The 23,727-nt window shown below is 40.4% G+C and overlaps 1 protein-coding gene across 29 annotated transcripts in view; it reads right to left on the bottom strand.

The window, feature by feature from the left end:
- TENM3 (teneurin transmembrane protein 3) overlaps window positions 1–23,727 on the bottom strand; it is a 1,325,064-nt gene that overhangs the window by 235,855 nt on the left and 1,065,482 nt on the right. The window contains exon 1 of one of the 29 annotated variants that reach the window (XM_068681287.1): window positions 1,916–2,194. The exons of 25 other annotated variants lie outside the window; for them this stretch is intronic. The gene's annotated coding sequence lies outside the window, so the exon portion shown is untranslated. Of the gene's footprint in view, window positions 1–1,372; window positions 1,527–1,915; window positions 2,195–23,727 lie in introns of those variants that run through there. 3 more of the 29 variants (XM_068681294.1, XM_068681286.1, XM_068681293.1) reach the window with 3 other exon arrangements.

Below are 23,727 nucleotides of genomic sequence, written 5' to 3'. Positions count from 1 at the left end.
TCAAGTGTCAGGTTTGTTTACTGAAGTAGATCATTATTCCTCCAAACCTTCAAAGTTCAGATCTTTTTGTTTAATAAACTGTTAAAACAACGGCAAATGGGATAAGTAAAGCGAACATACACTAAGACAGTTTTTTAAAAAAAGCAAAACCATCACCACCAAAGCAACAAACCACACACTCCACAGGCAGATGGGCAGTCCACATTAAGGTTCGTGGGATTTAACAGAGAAAAACCAAGATGTAGTGGGCACAAAAGCTGCAACGGTACATTCATGCACTGGAGTACAGAGATTATGACTTTAAATAAATGGAGCTGCTGACATACCTTTCTCAGTTTTTTTTTTTTCTTTTTTTTTTCTTTTTTTTTTTTTTTCCCAAATCCTTCCTTAAAGTCTACTCTAGCAATTAACAAACAGGTCTCCGGATAGCTCGCCCAAACATTTAAAGCTGGGGAACAAAAGGTTTATTTTAAAAAAGAAAACCTTGGCTAGCACAACTCCAGACGTGAATCTGCTTTCAATTACTGAAAGTATTTCCACTTCAGTGCAAAAGGATCAAATCCTCGGCTACACCATCTTTAGGCAACGAAGCTGATTGCACGAAGCTCCCAGGCTGCGGACCGACTCTGTGGCACAGCCGTGTGCCCGGTACCTCTGCCTGAGGAGCTGCACGGAGCAGGGGCTGCGCTGGCAGCAAAGGGCAGGCGGGGATGCGGCCGCTCGCAGCAGCACCGCGCTGCCCCAGCCCAGCCCAGCTCTCGCCTTTCTCTCCTTCAGGTGCCTGCACGAACGTCAAAGATCACGCCGGGCTCCAGACGAAGCACGGCACGGCTCCCTGTGAATTCGGCCAGCCTGATCTACTTATTTATTTATTTATTTTAAAGTCGCGGTTTTGTTCGCATCATTTGCCCGGTGCTGAAGTTCCCTTTTGCTTTCAGACTTCTGAAGCAGCGACCCCCCCTCCCTCCTTCCCTCCCCCCCAGCCCCCCGGCAGAGCAGGTAGAGAAGGCTCTCTGCGAGGCACGGGAATTAGCAACACTTGGTAGTTTTGGGTTGCTTTTTTCTTTTTTCTTTTCTTTTTTTTTTTTCATTATATAAGAGTTAGCTCCAACAGCGAGACGCAACACCTCGGGTACAAATTACAGAAAATAAATAAATAAAAAAAATTATTATTATTAATTATAATTAAAAGATAATAATAATAATAAAAAAACAACTTCTCGCCTCCTCCACCCCCGATCCCTAAAGCCGACCCCACCGCACCCGCGGCGAGCGCTGGGGGCGAGGCGGCTCCGCACCGGGGCTGCCCTCGGAGCCGGCTCCCCCCCCTTCTCCCCTCTCCTCCCCTCTCCCCTCGCACCCCCGCGCCCACCTCCTCCTGGGCTCCTCCTGGGCTCCCTCCGCGCCGCCGCCCGGCCCCGTCTGTGGCGCCGCGCCCGGCGGAGCCCCGCTCGCCCGCGGCCCCGCGCCGCCGCGATAGGCTGAGCCCGGCCGCCGCGACTCCCCGCCGGGGAGCGGGGGCTGGGCCTGGCGCCGCGTAACCCTTTCGCGGCCGGGGACGGCTCCGGGGGGAGCCCCGGAGGAGCTGGGGGGGGGCCCGGCCACAGCGCTTCCCCCGGCCCCCGGCGCAGAAAGTTGCCGAGGCGCAAACTTCCCCGCGGCGCCGCTCGCCGCCGAGCCCCGCTAGCCCCGAGGGGGCGGCGGAGACCCCCCCCTAGGCACAGCGGCACCCCCCCAGCCCGCTGCACCTGCCCTTCAGCCTGAACACACCCCCCAAACACCTCCGTCGCCCACTTTGCGAGTTTCTCCCTCACCCGCCCGCTCAGGCACCCAAGAGATGGGATAAAATGAAAGCCCCGGGGCTGGGGCCTGCTGGCAGCGGGCACGTCCCGCAGGCGGTGCTGGCTGTACTCACCCCCGCTCCCCCAGCTGCTGCGGGCAGCCACGGCGAAACCCGCGCTGCAAAAGCAGCCGGTGCTCGGCACAGGAGATCCTACACCGCCGGCTGGTAACCGCACTGAAGTGAGTGCCCCTACCGTCAGCCCAAGAGCCGGGAGAAAAGGAGATGAGTTACTGCGTTGCCCCCCCTGCGCAACACCCAGCTCCTTGAAAGCCTTCGCGGGAACGCTGGCCCCGGCGTTACCCTCAGCATCACCGAGCACACACAGCCTGTTTCTGGGTTGGTTTAGGAAGCGCACTGCTACGCAGCAGCTCCCACAACGCCTCTCAGACCTCTCGGACCTTTGCTGGTGCTGACGAGCCTGCGCTCTCCTCACCCGAACACAAAATCTGTCCCCAGCACGGTCCAAGTGAGCCCAGCAGCTACACAAAAGCCACAATTTGCCAAAAGCTGGTCAAGATATTGTTAATGACTACAAAACGCCCCCAGGGAAAATGATACCTTTCCAGATTTATGTTTCAGCAATGTTATGTAGAACGCTGCAATGAAAGCACGTTTTCAGATGTATTATTCATAAGAAATTCCATAATATTTTAAAAAAAAAAAAAAGAAAAAAAAAGCTTATACAATTAGGACTTCCACGTGCTCACTTGCAACTTCCAAGAGAAACACAGACTACACAGACTGAAACAGTATTATTCTGTGAAATGGGGGAAAATAATGAGCTAAGGAGCCAAGTCCTGATGATGGCAGTCTTGGCTGACAATGGGGAAAAATCCTGAGAAAATGCACAACAGCACTAACACTACGTTGAACTGAAGCTCTTCAGTCAGAGGCGCAACAGACTACGTGCCCTTTGACTTAGCGCAAAGGAAAAACTGTAATACAGTCACCGTTGACTTACACTTTGCTCAGACTTCAGGGGCTCGTGCTGAAAATTGGAAGCTTTTTGCAGTTCACGTTCTGGACAGGCTCTCACATCTGTGAGAGCTGCAGCACTGGCCAAGGAGAGAGGTACGAGATGAAATCACGAACAAACAGAGCCAGTTAAGGAAGCAAGTCTCTAGCAAGGCCACAGCAACACTCACGCTCTCTGTGCCTCTTCCAAGAGGTCCAGCTGTAATAAATGAGGTATTAGATCACGAAAATACTATTTTCCAAACCGCTTGAATGGAGTACCTACAGATAAGCATTTTCTGCCATTAAAGAAATCTACTAAACAGGTAATTAATTCAGGCATATAGCCCTACAGATCTTGAAAGAAAGAGCAATGAGAACTCGGTGCTTGGCATCGGCTCAGGCAGAAGTCTAAACCCCAACCGAGAATCGCATCCTTCAGAGGATGCCTGTACATGCACCCACGATGCAAGAGACTGTCGGGGACTTGTGCAGGAAGCAGGACACGGGGTCTTACAACAGCCAGATGCCGCGCAGGCTTGAGGTACTTCAAACAATCCTTTTAAAAAGAAAGCTGCCTTGTGACGACCAACCTGTATGTTCTGTACCATTTTCCTACAAATGTGTACAACCGTACATTCAATAGGATTGCAGCCTATTGAAAAAGTAGCATCGTGCTTCTGCTAATTAAGCCAGTGCCACCCTCCTTCCTTCACCTGGCCGTCCCTGATCTCCCTGTCCAGGAAGAGACTCAGATGTCTCTGCAGCAGATCCCCTTCTCTCCACTTCCAGCCAGCTGCAGCGGAGGATGCTCCTTGTGCTGCGATTCCACCGGTCCGCTAATGGCAACACAAATCATTTATGGTATCTATTAAATGCAATACTAAAGGCATCTGGAACATGGGTTTCTGCTTAGGAAAACATTTATATGGAGGAGGCAACTGTGTGGGTGAAGCAAACTCCAGCACAGATATCGCACTTGATGCCAATGTTGCTCACGCCCAAACAGTAGAAAGATCAAACACAACCTTGCGGTAGGTGGGGAGGAACAGCGGACGTGTTTCATTCACAGGAAAAAGAGAGAAACTATTTTTTTTTTTTTTTGGAAGTAGCTTGGTCAGAAGGATTACTCCAGTAAATTATGGAGAGCATTAACCACTGAATTTGAACCCATTTTTAGTCTTTCTTTATTAATAACTCATTATAGCCCTTTTTCTTAATGTGGAATAAATTAGAGCCGTGTTAATCCATGCAGCTATCTACAGGTACATTTATCACCACCGCAGCCTTTTTGACTCTCCTGACTGGAAGCTGCATTGCACGGGCAACAGAGACTCATCCCCTGCTGAACTCAAGTCACAGTGGCCTTTTCAGGTCACTGGCAGGGTCACCTGAAAACTTACCTTTTTTTACAGGGCTGAAAGGTACTGCACAGCTGGCCCTGACATATGTGAAAGAATTTCTCTTTCTCTCTCTCACTCTCTCTGTCATATTGCCACAATTTAGATCAGTGAAAACAACTGAGCCGGGGCCTTGCTGGTATAAAAGAAAGAGGAACTGCTAACAGGATGTTCTTTGTGGGAACTCAAAGCTTTTGGAACTGATTCCTCTTCCCTGATCCAGAAGAGCTCAAATTTTATGGCCTTCATAGCATGTTGCATAGTTCCTATTTTTCCAGAGTGCATGAAAACTGGGGAGAATTGTGAATGTGGTTAGTTTCTGGAGGCAAGGCTTTGTTTTAGCTCTAAAATTGGCCAGGTTGGATTCGGCTGTGGAGGGAGAGTTACAGCAGCCTGGTCACTATGATTACTTTTATATTTGCATTTTAATCTGTCTCGGGTTTCGGGAATGTACAAGTAGTAACAGACAAGCAACCTCCCCCTCTGTTAAAGACGAGTACTATCACAGAGAGCCAAAATGTCAGCAACTCCATCACTCCCAGCTGGCACCAGGGAAGGACTGGAGAGATGCCACCGCAGCCGCTCTGGGTAGCAGGCACTGGGCTAGACAATCCCAGACAGGAGCAGCCGGGCTCCTTGCCCCGCACCTAACGTTCAGTCCTAACTAGGATCTTGCCTGAGCACTGGCACGCCAAAGCAGAAAGCACTGCTACGCCCAGTTTAACGTGGCAAATGAGAGGCACAGAGCTGACTTGTCAATACTGCTAAAGCAGCATCCTGGGAGAGGGAAAACCTGATGCCAGTCTTCCTGTCCTAATTGCTGAACCTTTCTGCTGCTCATCATCAAGATAAAAATTTCAGCTATTTATCAGCATTAATGATGACCGGTGACTTTTATTAAAAGGGAACAAGCACCTTTTTAGACAAATACTAATTCGCCTATTTGAACAGTAGTAGTCTAAGTGCCCTGTGAAGACATCCTATCATGAATAGTTAATAAGCTTTGCAGCTGCTTGTACTGAGATGCCGCACGTACTTTACAGAAACACTATTCTCTGCATGCGCGTTACAAACAAGTATGGATGGCGGACCTACCTAGAAGCTGGAACTGCACGGCATCAGTACATCACCTTTGAGCCTGTTTTTCTTACAGCCCTACAAAAAGGAGGGCACTAAGCTATGGAATTTAAACACTGCCTAAGATATTTTTTTGTCAGATAAGGTATCATATATAACAACGACATAGATTCTCAAGTCTGTTGTACAAAACAGACTTAATCGAGTCAGATATTTATAACTTAGTTTTCCAGTTCTTCCTGGAAATGTATCATGTAGAAATAATAGTTTTAGGCTACTCACAGGATTACCATATTAGCATGTGTTATCATAAGAAAGCATGCGCACAAATGTATTTACATATATAATGTCTTACAGTTCTGAAGCACTTCAACAGTCCACTAAATGGACTAGATTTTTTTTCTTGCAAGTAAGATAAGCCATTAAGATGAGACATATTTCATGCAATAATTACCATGGTTTAAATGAGAACAGACTAAGATGATGATGAGATCACGGATTCAGTGTTCGTACCCGAAAACACTAAACTTTTTTTTTTTTTTAACCTCTTAACACAGAAAAAGCCTAACCATTTTTTTATAACCTCTCCCAAGAATGTATTAAGGATTTTGCAGTTTCAGATTTGCATTGCGCTGAAAATACAAGTGGAAATTGTGAGTAAGTGGATGAAACTGAGATACAGCAAGAGTTATAGCAAAAATACAGTACTTTCACAAAATGGTTGAATCAATCGAGACACTTTTTTGAATCTAAGTGGGCAACCTGTGACTTTTTTCCTAAGAAGTAACGTAAAACCACTCTGTGTATGTTAGCACTGTGATTTTAGAGAGCTGTATATGAATATAGTAAAGTAAATAATATTCCTCTACTCTCTGCAGCGAGCTCAACGCAGTATCTGGCAAGGTAAAAAATGCAAAATAGTTCTTGTATAACACTACTTCGAATTTTGCTATCTATTGGTACAATGTCCTGCTTAAAAGTCACTCTAAAATACCTGTCATAAATAAAACGATGGGAAAATATAAATTTACAATTATTATACAATCAGGTATCTTGAACTCAAAAAACTAAGTTATTGAAGACAAAGATACTGAATACTTTTCACATACATAGTTTGTAGTCACATATATAGTCTCAATTACTTTCTCACCATTGTGTTTCTAGGTTCGAATGCTTAAAGTACCAGCCAGTCAGTAGACTACAGAGAAAAAGGGCACATATACTTTGAATGATTAATAGAGTTTTTGAAAAACACACTGCATACATGCTTTCCTTATCTTAGTGTACAGCTAAGTGATGATGAGGGGGAGATGTTCACAAAAATTCTGGGGGATTAGATGATATGTACCAATGAACTCTGCGAAAGAAATAGCTACCCTGGGGGAAAGAAAAAAAAAAAGAAAAAGAAAAAAAAAAGAAAAAAAAAGAGCCAAGTGTCTAATCTCACTTGTTTCAGAACAACTGCTATGCAGAAGCAAGATGAAGCAATAGAAAGTAATGCTTTCAGGTCATTTTACCTAACCTTAAAAGACAACAGTATTTTAGGAAAAAAATTTAAACCCTTCACTGAAGTAAGAAAAATCCAAATATAATCCAGGCCTTAAACCTCTCTTCAGACTGGACTCACTATGAATTTGGCTTCTCTTTTTATCTTGTGAGATGCACTTCAATGCACCATCACACTCCACAACCCTGAAGAGAAAACTATTACACACATAGTTGCAACACCTTCTCTTCTTAATTTTTCTTACTTTCCTATATTTTTTTTTCAGGGACCTCTATCAGCAGCTGCTACTCACTGGCTTTCATCTGGAAAAGAAGGCAAAGAAACAGTTGCTTGCACAGCTAATGCTCCGAACTGGAGCCCGAGTGTCTAATCTTCATAATAAGCAGCTTCCAACTGACAAAGTTCTGATTTACGTTTAATACTTGAGTCCACAGCTCTAAATCCCTCTGGATTACGGGATTATTATTATTTTTAATTAAAAATTTACACTTTTGATAGAAAGAAGAAGGGGAATATATTCCTTGCAAATGAAGGAGACAAAGGAGTAACTCCAAAGAAGATCAATTTGGCATGTAAACACATGACATACAGGACATCTCATAACAAACACTGTAGGTGCAGGCTGCTTGAAACAATCTATTTAGCATAAAATAGTTTTGTATAGAGGTATGACAAAGAGAATTGGCTTTTGTGAAAAAAAAGTCTGTATTGTAAATCTCTGAGAATTGGTAAAGACCACCAACAGAGCAATCCTATCGGTGTAAGAGAACAAAGAAAAAAACACTTTATTCTTGTTAATAATGAGGCTGGCGTCTCATACCTCCAGAAAGTTTAACTTTAAAGTATTCTGATCATCTCATTAAAAAAAAAGTTCAAGGTACTTCTCCAAAATGAATCTTTATAAAGGTATTTTTAAAAGAGGCACACACACACACAAGATCAATGTCCTTGTGATTCTCACAGAAAATATTTCACATATTTCTTGGAACAAGCATTATACTGATCATAACAGAAACTATGTGGTTGGGATTGTGTGTTCAGCTGCTGCTGTCCTTCATCTTGTATTGAGCTTTTAGTAAAGTGTAGATAACAGAAAAAATCACTGTATCATTTTGGTTCAAAATTTCCTTTTTTTCTAAGTAAAAAAAAGCTGTTTCTTTTCTCCTAATTACGGCATATTCTCCCTCCTCTTACATTGTAACTCTTTAAAAAGAAAACAATAAAAAAAGGAAACAAAAAACACAAAATAAAACCCAAACCAACCAACCAAATGACCAGAGCACATTTTCTTTTTTACACAATGTCTTCTCTGGCAAGATCAGAAAAAAGTTTCATCCTTTGAGTAAGTCCGTCAAACAGATTTCTAACATACAGTTTGAGAGCATTCATCTAAGACTACTATATCTGCACTTGTGTATGCTTGTATGACATTTATTGCCTTCGAAAGGTGGCGTAAAAAATATTCCACACTATTCTGATGCCTGGTCTGAGCCACATCCCTGCGAGTAATATATATATATATATATATATGAAATGGTTATAAAAACTATATGTTTAAAATAAATATTTTCCAAAACATTAAGTTGGATGCTAATTGCAAAAAAAAAAAAAAAAAAAAGGAAAAAAAAATCATTGCTAATGTGATACCTTATTCCCTTTTCCAGAAAAAAAAAAAAAAAAAAAGAAAAGAAAGAGAAGGTGTTTCTAAACCATAAGAACAGGTTTTCTATACTTTATATACACTCAGAACTGCCCACATTAACAAACTTCCCTCCTGTGGTGTGTTTCCAGGCAGATGATGAATGCCTGGTGATAGGTGGGCTGTTAGGCACAGAACTGAGTGCTGTAGTGCATCTAGAATTGCATTTATGGCACACCTTGAGCTGATTTGTTAGATATTAATTCTCCTAGACAGCAGGTGATCATTTTCCACATTCACCCAACAGTCTTAACATTTGCCAACATGCCCAACTGCTAGTAAAATAATTTTACTCAGTACTAGCAGATGTGACAAATTCATAAATAGGGTGTAGGCACTGAAGAACTTAAGGTTACTGTTTACTTAAAAGGGGAGGAAGGAGAAGAAGATATTTCTTCCTTCCTTTTATCCATAATTCAGGAGTTTTTGATGCACTTGCCACGTTTCAGTGAGCCCGTTCACCTTGTGCTCACACGCAGAGCCAGGCCTCTGTACTGCAGGTCTTACACTCACCACTTGGGCTCAGCTTATTTCAAGCAAGGCTGTCACACATCTCCAGAATACGATATATTACACAGACTTTATCACACGTAATAGTCCCTGGCGTCCTTCTTCCCACTGCCACGTCCCAGTACTCCATTTATTTGCTCAGCACTCTGGTGCATGGATGTCAGACTGCCACAAACCTACCTGTGTAAAACAGCTCCAGAGATCATCGAGTTCAGTTCTGTTGTTCTTTTGCTGTTTTCACAGCAGCCAACTTCATCACTGTCATTTCCTAATTCCATCATCTAAATGATTTCACTAACAACACATTTCAGTAAAACCCTTCCCACGATCACTGCCAGGTTTGCAGGCTCTGGTATTATCTGTCAATAGAAGGAACTCAAAGGCTGGCTGAATTCTCTCATACAAGAGCTCTTAAAATGTGAGCAAGTGCTTGGACATTGGGCATAAATGCTATTTCTCAAGGAAAATAAAGACACTAAATACAGCACGTATACACCGAGGACACAGAAAAGCTGGTGGCATGACACAGAACATTTTAGAGTGATGATGAATCAGCACAAGTCATGGGCAAGTTAATTTTCCTCCTCTTCTTCCCACCTACCATGTGCTTATATTTTAAGAGCAAAGCATGTAAAATGAAAACGTAAATGAAAACCTAGGTGGAAGGACATAGCTGTGTTTAGTACTTAAAATGCTGTGTGACTGGAACAATTCTGAGGCCTCAGAAATCTGTGATGAATCAAGCCTGCTAGAGAAGGATTCAAAGAAAAATGCCACTTTTACTGTTAATGTCCTGAAGTTAATCAAATGTATGGAAGCTGTCCTCAGTATAGGTTAAAAGGTATATTGGAATATTATCCACAATATTGGTAAAGATACAGCATTACCAGTGTGTCAAGGAGTTTATTCTGCTTTCTGCAGCAGTTTTGTGAAATGTGCCCCCGCACACACACAGCTTCCTGCGGCTTCCCCCTGCCATCCATTACACTGCAGCAAGCATCACATGAGCCCCTGGAAGTTCCCATACATCGAGATTACTCTTCCCACCTTCCCATTTGCTGGTGATGCTTGTGCTGCTTTAGAGTTGCAATAGTCAGCTCAAAGCATTTACACAGTACTGTGTTGAAGTGGGCTCAAAACAGTAGAAAGGTATGGAAAGCAGCTTGTTAAAACCGCACGGAAAACGTATCCAACAAAATATGTATTTTATTACAAGAAAGATCTCAATTCCACATTTAATGTGTTCAATCCACATCTGGCAAACAACAGATGCGAACCGATTCACGTCTACGTGTCCATCACCCAGTATCACAAATGCTGTTTCCTACAGTGAGGATGACCTACCTACACATGCAACCCGGTCGTTTAGCCAGGCAAAGGCAGTGACCGTCAAAAGGTGAGCTTCAGGAACTGCAACTCTGCAAAGGATTTAGTGCACAGAGTTCATCTGGTTGTGGTTCTCGGGTCTCCCCTGAAAGGAAAGGATTCTGACACTGTCCCCGGCACAGGGGAGCTAGATGGAGGGTGCTCAGGCATATAACTATACGGGCTCAATACCATATCTAAACTATTATCATCTAAATCTTGGCACAAGAATTCATGAGCTGAAGTCAATCAGTATTCTTTGCTTTTTTGATTATAGTCATGCTAGCAGCCACTGTGAGGGTCACATTGCTATTTAAAACTCTCCTGCACCAAAGTAAACAGACCAGACACTCAGACACTGACTGATATCCTGCACTATGCTGAGGCAGAAACAGTTTCAAAGAGGATAAAAAAAAACCACAACACACACATAACCATGGGTAAAGGCAAAACTGCTTGAGAGGGAATTTTGCTCCAGGTTTTCTAAATCTTACCATTTATATTTGATTCTTGCAAATCCTCCCATTAATAGGGATATTTTCACTATCAGAACAGTGAGATTTTTACCTTGAGTATTCAGAGAGAGATGAAGTTGAACGTTCTTCTTTGCTGCAAATTTCTGCATGCTGATTAAACAGGTTAAAATCATGTCCCACTGCAGTGGAACAAGGTAGTACTAGTAGAACCAGAGCACTCTAAGAGGATACAAAACCATGCAAGAGAAAATGTAGCATACCAGACTCCTGAAAATCTGAGGCACTTAGTGATGAATGTGTAACTCCCCCTAATGGAGGCAGATTTGAATTTATCTGAAAAGAAAACATCGGCAACTTAAAATCCTAATGCTAAAAACAATAATATCGTTGTATTACTTTCTCCTTCATGGCTTTTTAAGGAATCTTCTAAGGTATGCATCAGTGATTTACAGTAAACATTGAAGCATTGTCAGTACAAAATCTTTCTAAGTGAATTTTATTACATAAAGAAAAATCCTAACTATATGTGCATTTCAGCATAGTTATACAGTATGCACTCAGTAACCATTAAAACTCCCTCAAATTATCCTCTGTCAGTCACTTCAACTTCTGTTTTAGCTAAACGCTTTCCTGTTTCTTAAAAAGTCAGCGATTTGGTATAAAAATGACAGTGACAGGCTGCAGTGGTTTTGGTTGTGTGGTATAAAGAAACGCTTCTTATGTGCACAGCTGCTTGTAATGAATGCAGCATGTCTGAGGTCTGGTCTTGGACAGCTTCCTACACTTCAGACTCCAGTTTCCTTGGCAAGTTTTCTAGGACCATATTATCTATATGTCCCAGTAGTTCAGCCAAAACTTTTCAATATGAGAATTTGGCACTGTACATCAATGGAACGGGTTTCTGAAGTCTCTCCTCCCATAGTTACAGCTTCTTAGGAATTTTTGCCCTAATTCTATTCCAACAACAAATAATAAAATAAATAAAAAAAAGTCAAATTTTCTACTACATAGCCCCCTTTTAAGATATGACAATTCTATTTTTATATAATAAAGTAACTAGCCATGAAAGATGCCAGATTGACATCAGAGACTAAAATTACACTTGTCCCCAGCTCAGCTGCAATAGCAGCAGCAATGCAGTGGTTTTCAGAGCTCTCAGATTTGAGCTGCTCTAACTTCTGGGGTAAGTGAATTGCTCTGGACTTTGTTCCGCTGAGCCTTCTGATAAGCCTGGATGTTGCTGTAATTGGTTCGGTGATGCTGTAACTAAGTGTTATAAGGAGGACTGTGATTAAACACTGGATTTTGCACAGGTCACTGCTCAAGTACTCCCCACCCATTTTCAAGCCAGGGAGGCATTTAACCTCTCTCCTTGTTGTGGTGAAAGCCTCTTCATCTCACTCCACTACCAAAGCTCCTCTTTATCCAAATAGACTGATACACAGATATTCTCCTAATACAGAGGAAATAGAAAAAGACAAGCAATTTAGAATGAAGTTATGGATATAATCCCAAATGACTTCCAGGTTTTGATTATTTATTGGAAATTAAGTTTAGGAAATTTGGTGCTAAAGAGTTCTTTTCCTTCAGGCTTTTGATTTAAATGTGAGCTTACATGTTTTCTTTTTTTCTTTACACGAAATAGTTTCTAGCAAAGTATGCTCTTAAATAAGACTTACCCCACTGTCAAATTCTACTCTGTAGTGCCAGCACAATCAGTTAAAAAAAAATCACCAAAACCCCAGATGAATCTGTATTTAAAATAATTATATTGTAAGGCAAAAATAGACAAGTTCTTGTATACAAGGAAACGCAAAAATAAGCTCATAAGCAAGAAGGACATGGATAAAAGAGGTCTACCAGCACCATTTAAGCTATGATCATACAGAAATATTTCTAGTATCATATAAATATGCGGAAAGTTAAAAACAAACTAATTAAAAGCAAAGATATGTGTTACAGAACAGGAAATAAAGGAGACCATCTTGAGGCGATCTAGAACTATGCACCAAGTAGCATAAGCTAGAAATCACCACGCAGTGCCTGACAGAGTAACAGAAGAGAAATAAGAGCAACAACTAAGGATGTATGTAAGAAAGTTTAAACTTTCCCAGATATTTTGTTGCCTGGGAATTTCACTTACTTTATTTTTAAACGGAGCTAAAACTGAACACCAATACCTGTATACAAAGACAGGAAATTTTGGCAATGCTTAATCTTAGCCTGCCTTATTTCACATAATTACAAAAAGTCTTTATCAATAATCTTGTGACAGAATCCTTTTTTTCCCTCCCACATATCTCAGCAGACTCTGCACTAATGCATTTAACCAAGATCAGTCTAACCATGGTTGTGAGTGTTGAAACAAGGATTTTCACATCTGTCTGATCTGGACAGTGAAACTGCCGGGCAGGCCATGATAGAGATTTCCCTTCCAAGTTCTTTCTCTCCCTTAACGGCAAGTATTACTGAGATTTGTTTTATATGTTTGACAGAAAGTAAATTACTTAGATATAAGAGATCCTCTGAAGATTTGTGATCCTTGTGCAAGAGGTTAATGTGAGTCAGGGAACATCAGGGTTTAGGATATATAAGTAATACAAATGCCGTCAGTCATTGTCTTAAGATGATAGCACAATTTTATTTGTTGGACTTCCTTGAAAAAAATCTTTTATTATTACTTCTGGGATTGCAGTTCAACTCCAGTACACAACCTTACTGATGCTGTGTAGTGCCTGAAAATATGTTTTAGTATGTAGCTGATTGTTTAAAACCACCACTCAGCTGATTGTTTAAAACCAGCACTCACAATTCAGTACTACTTGATGCAGCAGCAGTCTCGAATTGTGGGAGACATAAGAGAACAAATGAATAGTTTTCCCTTTTTCTTTGTTTGAAGAAAGAAACCTCTTTCCCCCCTGCAGCTCCAAATCCTAGCATCCACACTGTATAAAGTATGAAAGAAAAGGCAAGAACATACATAATTAAAACGTTTAAACTCTGCAAAAAAGCACTGCACCAAAATGTGTATGTCTTCAGATAACATAAAACTAATCTCATAGCCTATTTCCAACATATATAAAAACAGTGCACAGCACTGAACTGATGGGTTCCACAAAATCATATACGTTGCCTCCTTAAAATACTTCCATGGTGATGGGTGTAGAAACACAAAAGGGATTTGGTCCCTCCAGCTCAGCAGGAGGACACTGGAGAGAGTCCAGTGGAGAACCGCCAGGGGAGAACTTGACACAGAAAGAAAGATTGAAAGAAAGGGGCCTGTGCAGCCTGGGGAAGAGAAGGCTCAGGGGACACTAATCACAATGCCTACAAAGCGGTGATATGGAAGATGGAGGGAGTCTCTACACAGGGGTGTTTGGTGACAGGATGAGAGGCAGCAAGCCCAAGCTGCTTCTAAGAAAATTTTGTCTGGATATAAAGAAGCACTTCACTATGAGAACAATTAAAAATAGACTAAGTAGCCCAAAGAAGTGGTGGGATATCCCTTGATGGGAATTATTTCAACCTTGGCTTGACATAGCCATGGATAATTGAAGGCTAAGGCCCAGCTTTCTACAGAAGGTTGGACCCAGTGAGCTTCAAGGATCCCTTTAAGCCTTGGCCTCCTGTGATTCTGTATTACTAGTTCCCTGTAGTCTAGGAAACACCTCCTAGCTGAAGCACCATTTCTTGTCCTCAAATTACCATTTGTTCTTAAACTATCTATAAACAAAATACCACCCCCCAGCATGAGAAAAAAAAAAAAAGGAGGAAAGAGTTCAGTCATATTGCTATGAATATTCTTACTTCTTCACCTACATACTTTCTTTTAAACACATTCTTGTGGTGGACAAGTGATCCCAGAAATGGAAACTGATCTGCAAGGTTATTTTAAGATAGGGCTTGTTAACAATCCTCTTGTATTTGTGCTTAGAGTTGCAAAATCAAATCAAATCTAGTTGTGAATCAGCAATCTAAATGCAGACAGACTTCCAGAACATCCTAGATTCACCTAGACCTCTTTCCTTGTGCTTTGCTAAGTCTCCAGCGAAATCTGGTAATTTCAGTGAAGCATATGGACTGTAGTAATCTGAATGTTCATTTTATACATATAAAATGTTATACAGTAACAGTGCACTTCTTGATGGGTAAACCCAGATTTTCAGTGAATAACATGGGAAACAAGGCGAAAAAAGTGCATATAGAGCTACCTATGTAGGGAACTAATGACATAGAGCATGATTAGCTGATATAAACAGCTCAGTGAAATGCGGCATAACTAACTCTCTCAGCTCTACCAGTTTCCTAGCACGTATAGGTATGCAAAATTTGGAAAGACTGTTTACTTCACAGTACTGTGAAAGCTCATAGACAAATGTGTCTAAGTGCAAACACTCCTACTGTCTTTAAGTCACATTCAACTACAAATATACTCTTAAACATACATATATATAACTACATATTTATTCTCTCAGTTGAAGAGTACCTATACATAACCAAGCTCAAAAGGAGCTATTGACTATTTTTTTAGCTATTGGCTAAAGGACTATTTGCTTTGCAAGAATGCTGGAATTCCTTTTCTCACTGAATTACGTATTTTTTTTTTCTCTAATGGTATGGGAAATCTCCTTGAAGCAATTCATTAACAGGAGAAAAGTCCTCCCACATGAAAACATGTAAATGACAGGGCTGTATAACCTCACGGGAAGGGCAGAAAGGCTTCTGTAGGTAGAGTGGGTCCAACCTCAAGCAGAGCTAAGTACATTGAGGATGCTGGGAAAATAGCAAGGTGATACAGTCATGTTGGGCATGCTAGAGCAATTGCCTGCTGAGCTCAGAGGGTGAGCTTTGCTTTTTCTCTTTTCCATCCTAAGTGCTTCACTATGAGATAAGGAGGTTCCAAGCTCACCCCAAGCCTTCCTGTGGTGCCCGGACCAACTCACAGGGCCTTACCAGTGTGGAGCCCCTGGTATGAATGATAAAACAGCCGTACAAGTAACAACTATGCATCCTTTTGATACTTTCACAGAAAACAAAATGTATTGAGCAATAATAACATTTATTTAACTTTGAAATAATAATAGGAAAGGTTATATTTTTAGTACTATCTTTATTCATTGATTTGTTACTTATAATAGACTAGAGTCAAAAATGTCATCAGTTTTTAAATTACTAACTTTGAAATTAGCTATTTTGTATTTATTAATTTGGAATTTCAGTCTCAAGATAGGTGGAGGCATTCTCAGGAATACAGAGCTAGAACGTTCTGTTTTTCAACTGTAAAACCTGTGGCAGTGTCAAAACTTCAGGAAAAGATAAGCGTGCTTTCAGATGAAATACAGACAATTCCTGTAGCTTGAAAAAAAATAGCAGAAAAGAAATGGTTTTTAACATTATTTCTTCACTAACACTCTGGATAGTAAGTGGCTATTATCTTTTGGAGAGTAAGTGGCTATTGTAAGAACATGACTCGGAGCACATCCCAGGCAACTTCACAAATCCACCAGTACAGTTGTTTGAAAAGAGCTTACCAAAGGACAGGCTTACTTTTCACTGCATATACTATTTGTTCTCAGTTATGAAGTAACATTACCATTTTAACACAGCATTGTCCATTAATTTCTAAACCTGGGCCTGCAATTCAATGTACCTCAGCACAGTTACCAACAATTCTTCCTCCTTACTCAAGTTTGTGATGAACTACGAAGAAAAGAAAGTGACTTGTATCAATCTCATCACAAAACTCAGGGTTGCTTTCAAGTGAGGCTACACTGACTCACCACTCTTCAGTATGGGATGACTAACATCCAGGATGAAGTTACCGCGTCTCTACAACGGGTGTTCCAATAGCTGCCTAAGCACAAGGAGGTGCTGGTCCTGAAAGCTGTAAACTACACACTTAACTATTAAAAGCTAAACCTAGAAAGCCTTCATAGGAAGTTGAAATCCTACCTTCCTTTCTGAATAACCAGAAAGCTGTCCATACTTCTGGCAGCCTGATCTTGAAGGCATCTAGACCCTACTCTCCAAGCAATGTACTGGATCTGGCTGGATAAGCAGCAGAACAGTATTCTCTGGGTATTAACTAGGCTGAAGTCAGTCATTCTATGGCTTCAAAATCGTAACTGCTCCCAGAATAAACAAGTTAACAGAACGAGCTGCTTTTCCTCCAATCCGTCCTGACACCATCAGATCTACCCGATGCAGATCGAGTCCTGCGCGTTGTACTGAACACTTGTAAAGTCCTATGCCTTGCTCACACGTGTGGGAGAGACTGGGTTGTGCGACAGCAAGCCCACTCAGCTGGGAGCCTGCATGGACATCAGCAATGCTAAGAAAGCTTGTGGAAACAAGGGTATCATTCTGAAGTATCTGAAAGATGGCTAAGCAGACACAAAAGAGAATCACTAAAGCAAACAGGCGAGAGACACTCGGAGCAGGAACAACTTACGTCAGACGTAGCTGCCACGCTGCCTCCTGTTTAATGGCACTTACCTGCCTGATCCAAGAACCAGATCAAAACTGTAAGATCTGCCTGTTCTAACTTGAGACCCGGTTTCTGAAGCCTGAGAAAATACAGGTGGAACAAATACGTGAGCAGACAGTGAATTCCTGCTACAGCTTGTGCCTTCTTATGAAAGGACAGTCAACTCTGAATGTGCAGCAGGAAAATGCGCTGTGCCTACTCCGGGAGGGAGTGCCCCTGTATTGGGGCACTATCAGGCTTTGAAATACATTTACATTTAGTTTTAAACTAGATATTTTAAGTGGTTAATTATTTACATAAAGTCCTAATTGCAGTTCAAAATTTTGGTTTTGCATTTCTTCCTTTCTCTGCCTCACAAGCAATTATTAATCGAAATACAAATTGCGATGAGTGATGAGGAAGTATAACTGAGCACCAATTAGATGATGTAAAGCCAAAGCAGACACTTCCACATTCCTCAGCAAGCCCTGAGCAGTTTCGTATTACAGCCATGCCAGTCTAACAGCTAGCGGCTGCCAAAGGGGGAGGCCCCGCTTCCCACCCCTTCAAGCCATGGATTCCTGCCCGCCTGCCTCCTCTCCCCTCCCTTCTGTTAGCTCAGGCTGTGCAGCTGCAGGGTGAGTTCACTCAGCCGGCTGATAATGGGAGGAGATTTTTTTCAGGGTTAGGGTATAGTTCCATTAAAGCTGACACTCAAATATTTGGTGCTGCTGCAGGTATGGCCATCTTCTCCAAAGCCCTGCCTTCTAAGTGTTGCGTCAACCGTGTTGTTCATCTGAGTCTGCAGGAAGCAAGTTCAAGCTTCTAAATTTTCAGGAACCTATCCAAAGAAACAGGGAGAGAGAGGGGGGAATTAGCCTCTGCTGCTTAACACCCCCAGCTAGCTCATCAAGGAACTGGATGAAAGCCTGCACCAATAATACAAAGGAGTAACAGCCACCACGTGGCAAGGTGTGATCAAGGAAGTACCAGAGCAGCACACACAAACATCGACCACCACCTCTGGATCATCCAGTGACATGCTCTGTGCCTCTAACTCCTGGCTGCACAAGAAGTGGTCAGTGCTTCCACTGAAGCCAAGTGGGATGGGACCATCCCCTTCTGACGCAGCTAAATATTGGATTGGCTTAACTGTATCAGATTTACTCTCATCCTTAAAAATAAACCATATTTTCTATTATAATAATCAAAATTTAAGGAGTAATAGTGGTATAAACAGACCAACATTTTTTTTTTAGTCTTCTGAAACAAAGATTTGGTATATTTGTCCTTTAATGGGAGAAAGGTATGAAAAAGAAATATTAAACATCCATTTGTTGGAAAAAGCCAGTAGCATTAAGATTTTTTTCTAATGAGTTCATATTTATTTATTCAATCGCTTCATAATTACTCAAATCGTTATTTATTAACCCCTGCATCTGGCACAAGAGATAAAACCCACAAATAGCTTGAAAATCAGTGAATTAAAAGTTATATTAAATAGAACTAAAACAATCCTGAGATAGCTAGATCATGAAGAATTGTTCAAGTCTGAGACCATTTAAAGGTTAGAGCTCTATTACAGGTAACAGAAAAAAGATCACAGAGGAAAAAAAGATTAATGCAGTGAGTACCTAGTCCTTTTTACTCATTTCACTACTACTCTACAGCCACCATTTTGCAGGTGGTCAGAAATACCACAATCCTGCCGTTGCAAAAGGTTTTATATCAATTATTCTAACTATGCTTTTAACAGAACGGCCTACAGACAATAGCTGGAAATAAAGCAGACACTGTAAAAGAAGTTTCCTAGCATCTTTCTTCAGAAAGGTTTTTAAATAAAGATTGTAATTCTACCATGACAAACCTGCTACAGTCTGTAGTCTTGCATGTTACAAATGGAAGTCAGACTCAGAGGTATCACTGCAAGCACACTGTTGGCTTCAGTGGTTAATTAGTTTTGATGCTAAGAAATGCCACTGAATGTTAAATGTTAATGGGAAATTCACACAAATGATTCCTGTATCATTCATTCAGTTATTTCACCTGAAAAAGTCAGCCCTTTGCAGTTGAAATTATACATGATCAATATTTATAAAGCATAGGGAACTGGTCATGACTTACTTTCATGTCTTTAAATATTTTCCAGTGTTAGACAACTTAATTAGTCAACAAGTTAGCCAACTGACTAGAAGAACTCTTCATCCAGTTTTTAAAATATTTTCAATGGAAGTTGTATTGGGTTTACATGGCAAGGGCTTGGTAGCGGGGGCTGCAGAGGTGGCCTCTGTGTTTACTGTAAAAGTAACTACACAGTTTACTTTACAGTTTACTCTAAAATGGTGTTAGTGTTTGCAGTCTACATTCATCTGCTTTATAGGTACTTGTTCCACTAGATATTTTTTTACTCTAATTCAGGTAACAGGCCTTAGTGCTTGAAAATACTCTGTATTACTAGCTACAATTAAGTATTTTAATGGAAAAGGAAAATATTTTATCATATTATCTAATTGTTCTCTTTGCTGCTTCTTCCTCTATCCAAGCACAGAAGATAAATATTGAATACTTCAGCATTTTCTGCTTAATTGTGGGAAACTCTTCAATTTTTATCTAAATTTGGTTAACATTATTAGGAATTCTTTTATTCCGTATCATCTTAATGACCACAACAAGAAGCCCAACATCCATTAAAGAAAATAAAAGGAGAAGACCACAAAACATATGGGCCAGGTTATTTCTCACTAATTTGACCTCCTGCCCATCAGTTTTCCAAACTTCTTATCTGAGATATATTCAATTATCATCACCTTATGATCCCTTCCATTTGTTTTTTTTTCTATATGCATTCTTTCAAATGGATGCATTTATCAGGGCTTTTTGTATCCTCTTTGGGGCAGTTTTCAGCACAAACCTGAAAGTTTGCGAAATGGGTTTTTAATTTACTGAGAGAATTTTCATTACAGTTTCTCACACAGAATTTCCTGCTTTTAATTTTCCGCTATTCAACAAAGCCATAAATTAATCTGTTTGCTTACCTAAGCCAGCACTGTGATTTTTTCCTTCTTATCCACATGATGTTTAACAAAGAATTTATTGCACCAATATTTGTTATTTATGATGTTTTTAAATGTCAAAGTCTTTTTAGTACTGACTGCATAAGACGTACAGAACTTAGTCATTCCATTGAAGTCCCCCCGATTACACAATTTTTTGCTACTTAGATGTTATAGGTAGGCTCTTAATGAGTCACTGTGTCCGCTGGCATGATTTTATGTCATAGATGTTCTGTTGAGTTCAACATTGAGAGGGTTTTTAAAACCAACCCCCAGATATTTTTACTAGTGCTACCATGTTCTGTTAGATAGTGACAAATGGGAGAAGAATGCACCATGGCCATGCAACACACTCTTTAAATAGAAGCACATTACTTGATATTTGTATTAGGTAACCTTAAATAAAGCCAAAAAAACAAACACAAAAGCAAACGCACAAATGTGGTTCAGTGTTGCAGAAACCTAAACCAACGTAAGAAACAAATTTACATTATCTTGCACCTTGCTACAGATATTTGCACTCTTCTCTGTTACTTGACATATTTTATACTCATATTTCATTTACCTGCAAGACAGAAACTCAGAAATATAGATGTTGCTGTAATAATGTTGTTACTAAAATACTATTTCTACTCAGCATCTTCACTTTGCTCAATGCTTTATTAACATTTTCTTCTGCCCGTGTTTGATGCTTATGTGCTTTTATTTAGACATTTCCATGGGTAAATTTTGAGAATGCTTGTCATTTGTCTTTTAGGTGTAATGCAGATGAATTTTGTGATTTCTGTTGAAAATACGTTATCTTCTGTATCTTTTACTGAAAAAGTAATGGGCTTAAAATAACTTCAGTAATATTTTTCCTATATTTTCAGGCACAGCTTAAGATCATTATGACTACCAGCATATATAGGTTTAGTTTTTTCCTTTGGAGGTCTTGTTAATTACCTTATACTGTTAACAGTCCACGTCCAAGTAAGACATGAATTTCAATGTATAGCCTTGCTGCAATTCTGTGAGATCCTATTGATTTGTATTTACCAATCAGTGAAAGGTAGAGGATTTTAACAGAAAAAAAAATAATTAAAAAATACCCCAAACCACAAAACAACAAAATGTAAAAACATGCTGGCATGCAAAGAGTTGGCAAGCAAATAGAGACGAGCATTTCATCCTCCAAATTACTAGCCAAGTCTTTTCACATCAATAATTTACTGCTGTTGGGAAAAAAATAAAAATAAAAATGTAAAGACATTGTCTCTTCCATTTCTCACTTCCTGCTTACAAAAAACCTCACCACTACATGTTAGCACATTTCAGACACTTAGAGCCTTAGCACTCCTAGCTGGCATTGAACAGATCACTGCCAAACTGATGAGACAACCATGCAGTCAAATGTGCCATCATGCTTGAAAAATCTCTGTGGTCAGCAAACTTTGTTGTACTAGCAGGCTGACCTCTACTATTTTTATTCTATTTTATTTTACTTTTAAAGAAAGGTTAATTTGGAGATCTGTTAACTCATACAAAAATAGATTTAATGAGGCCTTTCGTGTTTCTGGATGAGACATTGAGCTATGGGTTGCCAGCAGCAGGTGCTGAACAAGAGAGTGACTTGTTAACTTGGACAATGCCAAACAGGCTTAAATTGAATGAAATGACATGAAAGGAATGAGTTGAAAGGCTACAGATTGTTTCACAATGCTTTTTCACAATGCATTGTTTACTAGTAATGATTTTAATGAATGGAAAAATATTATGTACTTGCTACATAGGTGATAATACTGAAATGTGATATCAGGATAAATAAGGGTGTTTATATGCTATTAAATTGCTACATGAAAAACATCCTATTTCTTGGTAAAAATCATTGGGACTGTAAAAATAATTATCATATAAGCACATATGCAAGTAACTATGATAATGAGAAGATAATGCTCTGCAACTTGCATCTCAATTCTTGAATTTCTTGGTTGCTCTTTGTTTTCAGAAACCAGAGCAGATTTTAAGACAAACACGTTTCACAAAAACAAAACAAAACAAAAAAAAAAACTTTTTAGTATTTGCTCCCGATTCCATAAAATGGAGACACGGCTGCCTTCCATTTATTACAAAACCATTTTTCAAATTACACATCTACAGATGGATGTCTACATACGGATGCTGAAATACCTGACCTGGCAAGTATGCGAGTACCTCTGAGCTGAAAAACATCAAAGCGTGTTAGCACTGCGCTGTACCTCTTGACAAGGTCTATTAGGCTGGGTGAAGCTCCTGGCTAATGCAGACAGACTTTTGCGCCCAAAGTGGCAAGATTGCGCAGTGCTGCTTTTTAACATGCTGATCGATCAGCTGGGGTCACCACAAAGTGGGACAGTTCTGCTCTTCGCTGCTCAGTGTAAATAAGCCCCGTCATACTGCCGGCTTCTCCGAAACACTCCTAACTTTATTGTATTTATCCACTACAAATATTATAGTGCTGGGGAGACAAATCAGAGTTAAGGAAATGTTTGATCTTAGGCAAACGCCTAATAAAATAGCCTGCACTGAAATATATTATGCCGGGTGAAGTGGAACAAAATAAGCCAGAAACACGCAGGCTAACCTCAGCCTCACTGCACAGATCACAGCAAAAGCTGTTGCTACCCTCTTTTTTTTTTTTTTTTTTGGTCTCTTCCTTGCTTTCCTTTGTCCTTTCCTTGCATAAAGTCTGGCTTATGCAGTTCCATTTCAGCAAGTCCCCTTTAACCTTCTGATTAGTAACCTGCTTGCTGAGTCCATGACATATTAGCAGAGCAAACCCATGACCAAAGACACAGACATAATGGACTTAGTGGGGAGGAAGCTACATAAATGCTTCTACATTGACTTGCTGCCTGAAAAATATGATGAGCTCTTCTAACAGAAAATGGGGCTGGAAATTAAAGGCAGGTTTCCTGCAATTTGCTAAGTGTTTGCCTGGAATTAACAGCCTGGTAATAGCTGGAAAGGAATAATGGTTTTAAGTTGTGAAACAGTAATGCTTTCCAGTTTCTAAACTACATTTGGCTGATTAAATCACAAAATTAATTTGAAATTAAAACTTGAAAATACATTTTTTTTTCCTGACTTCTTTACACCCTTCTTTAAAAACACAAACAAAAGAAAAGCAAACAAAAAAAAAACACACAAAAGATTTTTTTTTCTGCAGTTCCTGGGGGTTAGAAAGTTGTATTAGGAAAGGACAAAGAAATACCATGCTGGCTAAAGCTAAGCTAGTCTGATTTTTCAAAAGCAGGTCATACGTTTATTAAGAATAAAGCACAACATTTTTGTCACCCTACAGTACATGTTGTTATTACTCCATACGTGACCCTCAAATCCATCCCATGTCACAGGTG

This window comes from Anas acuta, chromosome 4, assembly GCF_963932015.1.
Source record: "Anas acuta chromosome 4, bAnaAcu1.1, whole genome shotgun sequence".
Lineage (NCBI taxonomy): Eukaryota > Metazoa > Chordata > Aves > Anseriformes > Anatidae > Anas > Anas acuta.
Note: the sequence above shows the minus strand (reverse complement) of the source record. Positions and strands in the feature narration are given on the sequence as shown.